The 7,059-nt window shown below is 50.9% G+C and overlaps 1 pseudogene; it reads left to right on the forward strand.

Moving 5' to 3' along the window:
• The first annotated feature begins 731 nt into the window (after positions 1-731).
• On the forward strand, positions 732-4,198 carry LOC102138342 (ubiquitin-like protein NEDD8 pseudogene; annotated as a pseudogene).
• The last annotated feature ends 2,861 nt before the right edge of the window (positions 4,199-7,059 follow it).

Raw genomic sequence — 7,059 nt, forward strand, 5'->3', positions numbered from 1 at the left:
ACAAAAATTAGCCGGCGTGGTGGCCTGCTCCTGTAGTTCCAGCTACTCAGGAGGCTGAGGCAGGAAAATTGCTTGAACTCAGGAAGGGAGGTTGCAGTGAGCTAAGATCCCACTACTGCACTCCAGGCTGCGTGATGGAGTGAGACTCTGTCTAAAACAAAACAAAACAAACAAACAAAAAAAAACAGGGTGTGATCTCTGGAGTCTAGAGGCCCAAGGCGCCTGGGTTGGATATCTCTAAACCACACAAACTGGGTGATGGGGTTGGCTTCTTTTTTTTTTTTTTTTTGAGACTCTGTCACCCAGGCTGGAGTGCAGTGGCCAGATCTCAGCTCACTGCAAGCTCCGCCTCCCGGGTTCACGCCATTCTCCTGCCTCAGCGTCCCGAGTAGCTGGGACTACAGGCGCCCGCCACCTCACTCGGCTAGTTTTTTTTTGTATTTTTTAGTAGAGACGGGGTTTCACCGTGTTAGCCAGGATGGTTTCGATCTCCTGACCTCGTGATCCGCCCGTCTCGGCCTCCCAAAGTGCTGAGATTACAGGCTTGAGCCACCGCGCCTGGCCGGGGTTGGCTTCTTAAAGATGCTCTTCTCCTCAAGTCATGGATGGCACCGAAGCTCCGCACGTCATTTACCAAGGCCACTTTCCCATACCACACACAGAAAGTCCGTGGTTTCTGGTCCTGCCAGTCAGAATTGGGCGGAACTGCCAAGTTGGCCCAACTCTACTCCAATCCCTGACAAAGGGAACGGCCTTCGGGAGGCTCCGCTCTTTGTGCACTTTGCTCAAGATGCCTGAAGAATGATTACTTTGAGGAAGAAAGGAAGACTTGTAGGGAAGAAGCGACTTTGTTTTCGCGGTCAAGGAGTGAAAGCCCCAAGAGACCAAGGTAGACGCTGAAGGAATCCGGGAAGATGATAGAAGCGGTGAAGAGACCCGAGGTGGGGCCAAAATCTCACTAACCAACAAGGAGAGCTGCAGGGGCTTTGGAGGACCTTTTTTCTCGCAATCGTGGCCCCTCCGCGCCTCACCTGCCCCTTGAGAGCCTGTGCAGGAGTCTCACGCGCGAGCTAGGCTACTCAGACCCAGCCAGTTTACCGTCACCATGGCAACAGTGCGTCCTGGGCTGGGGAGGGGCCCGGACTGCCAGCGCCCTGGTGGAGCATTCGGAGCTAAGCCAGTGATTGGCCGTCTGGGCGCGGGGCAGGGTGAGTCAGTCGGAGGGGGCGGGGCTGAGGCTCTGGTGAAGGCCCCTCGGCCTGGGCTGGGCAGAGGGAGAGGACGGATGCCCCTTCTCGCCACTCCCCTGGGGCACCACAGAGAGCGGGGAGCCTGCAGAGAGCAGAGACGTCTCAGCGGCTTCAAACGCACTGTTTCCGGGCAATGTCACTAAGGCCAAAGTCATGCCTCACACTGGACACTCCTGGGCTCCCATCCCCCCTACCAAGAAACTTTCTCTGTGAAACCCACGAAACAGCTAGAGATGGAGCCCAAAAGACAGCCAGGATAACAGACGACAGAGAGGATGAAGGCCCAAGAGGACCTGGCGATTATAACGCTCTGGCACTAGGGTGTCTAGAATGGGAAGCCCCGACGGACTAGAGTGGGATGAGGGGGTGGTGCAGGCCGCCCACCAGGTTCCCTCTGGGCAGAGCGGCAGGGCCCCGCGCTTCCTGAGCGTTCACGGAGGTCTAGTGGCCCCTCTGCCTGAAAACCTCAGTCTGTTTGTCAGGAGGAGTTAGGAGCATATAATTTTGGGGAGCCATTTTCTTCTAGGGAGTTCACTTTCCTGTGTGGGGTGGGGGAGGAAGACAGCACATAACTGAACGACAGATGAAGAGAGAGAGAGAGAGAGAGATTTTTTTTTTTTTTTTTTTTTTTGAGATGGAGTCTCGCTCTGTCGCCCAGGCTAGAGTGCAGAGGCCAGATCTCAACTCACTGCAAGCTCCGCCTCCCGGGTTCACGCCATTCTCCTGCCTCAGCCTCCCGAGTAGCTGGGACTACAGGCGCCCGCCACCTCGCCCGGCTAGTTTTTTGTATTTTTTAGTAGAGACGGGGTTTCACCGAGTTAGCCAGGATGATTTCGATCTCCTGACCTTGTGATCCGCCCGTCTCGGCCTCCCAAAGTGCTGGAATTACAGGCTTGAGCCACCGCGCCCAGCCCGAAGATATATTGCAAAAGAAAATTGTTTAAGTGTTTAATCAGACAATGAAGAGAAACCCAAAACAAAACCTTTCAAGGAAGTAAGGTACACAACAAAAATGTCTTGGAGGAACCATCAGGGCTTAAAGATGAGTGGAAAATCGGCTTGCTTTTTGGAGACCAAAAGAGAACAGAATTTTTTTTTTTTTTTTTTTTTTTTTTTTTTTTTTTTTTGAGATGGAGTCTCACTCTGTCACCCAGGCTGGAGTGCAGTGGGGCAATCTCGGCTCACTGCAAGCTCCGCCTCCTGTGTTCAAGCCATTCTGCTGCCTCAGTCTCCCTAGTAGCTGGGACTACACGCACTCGCCACCAAGCCCAGCTAATTTTTTGTATTTTTCATAGAGATGGGGTTTCACCATGTTAGCCAGGATAGTCTCTATCTCCTGACCTCGTGATCCACCCGCCTTGGCCACCCAAAGTGCTGGGATTATAGGTGTGAGCTACCATGCCCAGCCTGGTTTTTTTTTTTTTTTTTTTTTTTTTTAACACAGAGTCTTGCTCTATCACCCAGGCTGGAGTGTAGTGGCTCGATTCTGGCTCACTGCAACCTCCAGCTCCCAGATTCAAGTGATTCTCATGCCTCAGCCTCCCAAGTAGATGGGATTACAGGCACGTGCCATCACACCCAGCTAATTTTTGTGTTTTTAGTAGAGACAAGGTTTCTCCATGTTTGACCAAGTTGGTCTTGAACTCCTGGCCTCAAGTGATCCATCTGCCTCAGCCTCCCAAAGCGCTAGGATTACACGTGTGAGCCACTGCACCTGGCTGATTTTTTAAATATACTTGAAAGCTGATTATCTATGAGCTGATGGCAAGATTTTTTTTTTTTTTTTTCTAAAGACAGAGTGTCATTCTGTCACCCAGGATGGAGTGCAGTGGTGCAGTCATAGCTCACTGCAGTCTCGACCTCCCAGGCTCAAACAATCCTTCCACCTCAGCCACCTGAGTAGCTGGGACCACAGGCGCACACCACCACAGCTGGCTAATTTTATTTTTTATTTTTATTTTTTTAGAGATGGGAGTCTCACTATGTTGCCCAGGCTGGTCTGGAGCTCCTGGGTTCAAGCGATCCTCCCACCTTGGCCTCCAGAAGTGCTGGGATTACAGGTACGAGCCACCATGCCTGGCCCCAGTTGCAAGATTTTATTAAAATTTGTATAGGCCAAAAATTTAGAGGTTAAAAGACCCTCCTGAGGAAGCTAAACAAAGTGCAGACAGGTACAAAGTTGAACTCCATCGGCTCAAAGAAAACAGTGCCTGGCAGAAGATGCCGGAGCAGTTGCAACAGGAAGCTCCGTGCCAGTGGGAGCAGACCCCTGAGTGAGAACTTCTGGGGCGTCTGTTCTAGAAGCCCTGCCTTACAGAAGGGATGATATGAAATTGTGAGCAGTAGCGGCGGCGGCAACCGGAGCGGTAGGAGCAGCAATGTATCCGTGTGCAGCCCCAAACTGGAAAGAAGATGCTAATTAAAGTGAAGACGCTGACCGGAGAGGAGATTGAGATTGACATTGAACCTACAGACAAGGTGGAGCGGATCAAGGAGCGTGTGGAAGAGAAAGAGGGAATCCCCCCACAACAGCAGAGGCTCATCTACAGTGGCAAACAGATGAATGATGAGAAGACAGCAGCTGATTACAAGATTTTAAGTGGTTCAGTCCTTCACCTGGTGTTGGCTCTGAGAGGAGGAAGTGGTCTTAGGCAGTGATGGACCCTCCATTTTACCTCCGTATCGTGTCGCTTATAATGAGGCATCATATATCCTCTCACTCTCTAGGACACCAGAGCCACTGCCCCCTCCCCTGGATGCCCAGTATTGTACATCTACTGGTGGGAGACTGTGAGGACCCCAGGATTCAGTATTCCTGGCCCAGAGGGCGCTTGCTGGCTATTGGGTGTTAGTTTGCAGTCCTGTGTGCTTCCCTCTCTTATGGCTGTGTCCCTGGTTGTCAATAAAATATTTCCCGGTCTCCTGGAAAAGAAAAAAAAAAAAAGAAATTGTGAGCAGTTTCAGCTGTAGGCAGCAGAAACTTGGCCCAACACCAGACAGAGAAGATAAAACATCAGAGGAGAGAGAGGACAGATGTCACCCAGACAAATTCTTTTTTAACAAGGGTTGAAAAAGGAGGCGGCTAGTTCCCATGCAGTGTGAGCCATGGGTGGTGGGCAGGATCACAGCACACTGCACAAGGCAGAGGCGAGACGTGAGAATGAATGCAAGCCCTTGTTGGGAGCTTCCTTGACCCCATCAGTCACAGGCTGGGGCACTGCAACAGAGGCAGACTGCGTATGGACCCTCACATGCCCACTCCACAGCTCTGTCACAGGCCTCTGCAAAGACCTCCTCTTGCCTCGCCTTCTCTTATTAGTTTCCTGGGCTGTTGTAACAAATTACCACAAACTTAGTGACTTAAAAGAACAGACTAGGCCGGGCGCGGTGGCTCATGTCTGTAATCCCAGCGCTCTGGGAGGCTGAGGTGGGCAGATCACGAGGTCAGGAGATCGAGACTATCCTGGCTAACATGGTGAAACCCTGTCTCTACTAAAAATACAAAAAATTAGCCGGGCGTGGTGGCAGGCGCCTGTAGTCCCAGCTACTGGGGAAGCTGAGGCAGGAGAATGGCGTGAACCCAAGAGGCGGAACTTGCAGTGAGCCGAGATCGCACCACTGCACTCCAGCCTGGGTGACACAGCAAGACTCCGTCTCAAAAAAAAAAAAAAAGAACAGACTAGTTTTTTATCACAGGTCCTGGAGTCCAGAACTCTGAAGTGAAGGTGTCAGCAAAGCTGCACTTTCTCCAGAGCCTCTAGGGTAGAACCCATGCCTTGCCTATAGTGGCTGCTGGTGTTCCTGGGCTTGTGGCTGTACACCCCAATGTCTGCTCCCACCATCACGTGACCTTCCAACTGTGTGTGTCTAATCTCACACTACCTCTCTCTCACACAAGGACACTTATGATGGCATTCAGGGCCCACCCAGATAATCCGGGATGACCCTCACCTGAGGATGCTTAAATGAATCACACAAATAAGGTCACATTCACAGATTTCAGGAAGAGAACATGGACACACTTTGCAGGGGGGCATTTTTCAGCCCACCACACCTCCCAGTCTTTCTCCTTCTAGGCCCCTGATCACCAGCCCAGCCGTCAGCCCCTGCCCATCAGTTTCATGTTTAACCTCAGTCTGCTTCTTTCCACATAGTGAATGATGGGTTCTCTGTCACAATTTCTGCCCATTGGGAGGACTTTCCCCCACCACTGTTTTTCAGGGCCGTCCCATGGCAGGCTATAGCACAACAGCATTTGGGGCTTACACCCACCTATCAAGCCATGACCCAAGTTTGGCCCCTTTACTCCCACCTCAACCCCGGTTCTGAGCTGAGTGAGACAGGGGTGCGATGCAACCTTTGCAGACAACATAGGGCCTGGGCCACCTGCTTGTGCAGCTCCTGGCTGCCATGTGGCCTTGCTCTGGCCCGGAATGGAATGCACCATCACCATCGTACTGTGAATGGGGCTGTTGGGCCCACCACTGACTTTATAACTTGGGTTCTAGCCGAACCCAGCTCAGGATGGGCGGTTCTGGCTGCAGAGTCGCTTGATGTCTCTTGCTGGGTGCTCTGTCTCCATCAGGGCCTGGTAGCATGCTGGGAGCTGTTCTGGTTGGGTTTGGTTTTTTGGGTGGTATATGTATGATTATCAGTTACAGATAGTGTGGTCTTGATCCAGAACTCTAAGTGTCTGTATTGTGATTCTCCCATGGGAACCTGCTGTAAACTCCAAATGCCCTCTTTTTCTACCATAGATACCTCGTATACAATAAGGTCTGCTGGATCTTATGATGCAAGGAGCAGGGTTGCTGACCCACAACCTGAACTTGCTACAGAGCCCTTTCCAGCTCTGGGCCCAAAGCCTTCATACAGCTCAATAAGGCGGCCAGAGCAGCATGCCCACCCATGGGGTTTGCTACCTTTAAACCCAAGGGAGCCTAATAAGCATTGTGCTTTATTCTTATTGGTGGGAGGTATGAGATGTAATCACTTGTCTTTTACTTTGGAAGGAATGTCCAAGCATGTCCCAAACCACTGGAATCCTGAAGTCTCCACAAATGTGTTTAGCAGGTTGGAAGATACAAGTTCAATATATACATCAATCGATTAGGTACACAAAAATAAACTCAAAGTGCATTCAGAGGCCAAGCAAGGAGAATTTCTTGAGGCCAGGAGTTCGAGACCAGCTTGGGCAACATAGTGAGATCCCATCTCTACAAAAAAGTTTTAAAATTAGCCATGTGTGGTGGCTCCTCCCACCTCAACCTCCTGAGAAACCTGTAGTTCTAGCTACTTGAGAGGTTGAGGCAGGAAAATCCCTTGAGCCCAGGAGTTGAAGGTTACAGTGAGCTATGATCATGCCACCGTACTCCAACCTGGGTGACAGAGAAAGACACTAACTCTTAAAAAAAAAAAAAATTAGGCGGGGTGTGGTGGCTCAAGCCTGTAATCCCAGCACTTTGGGAGGCCGAGACGGGCGGATCACGAGGTCAGGAGATCGAGACCATCCTGGCTAACACGGTGAAACCCCGTCTCTACTAAAAAATACAAAAAACTAGTCGGGCGAGGTGGCGGGCGCCTGTAGTCCCAGCTACTTGGGAGGCTGAGGCAGGAGAATGGTGTAAACCTGGGAGGCAGAGCTTGCAGTGAGCTGAGATCTGGCCACTGCACTCCAGCCTGGGCGACAGAGCGAGACTCCATCTCAAAAAAAAAATTAATTAATTAATTAATTAATTAATTAATTAAATTAGCTCAAAATGGATCATACCCCTAAACCACAGTTTTAGTGTTAGCTAAAACTATGAGA

The sequence above is a fragment of the Macaca fascicularis genome, chromosome 9, assembly GCF_037993035.2.
Source record: "Macaca fascicularis isolate 582-1 chromosome 9, T2T-MFA8v1.1".
Taxonomy (NCBI): Eukaryota; Metazoa; Chordata; class Mammalia; order Primates; family Cercopithecidae; genus Macaca; species Macaca fascicularis.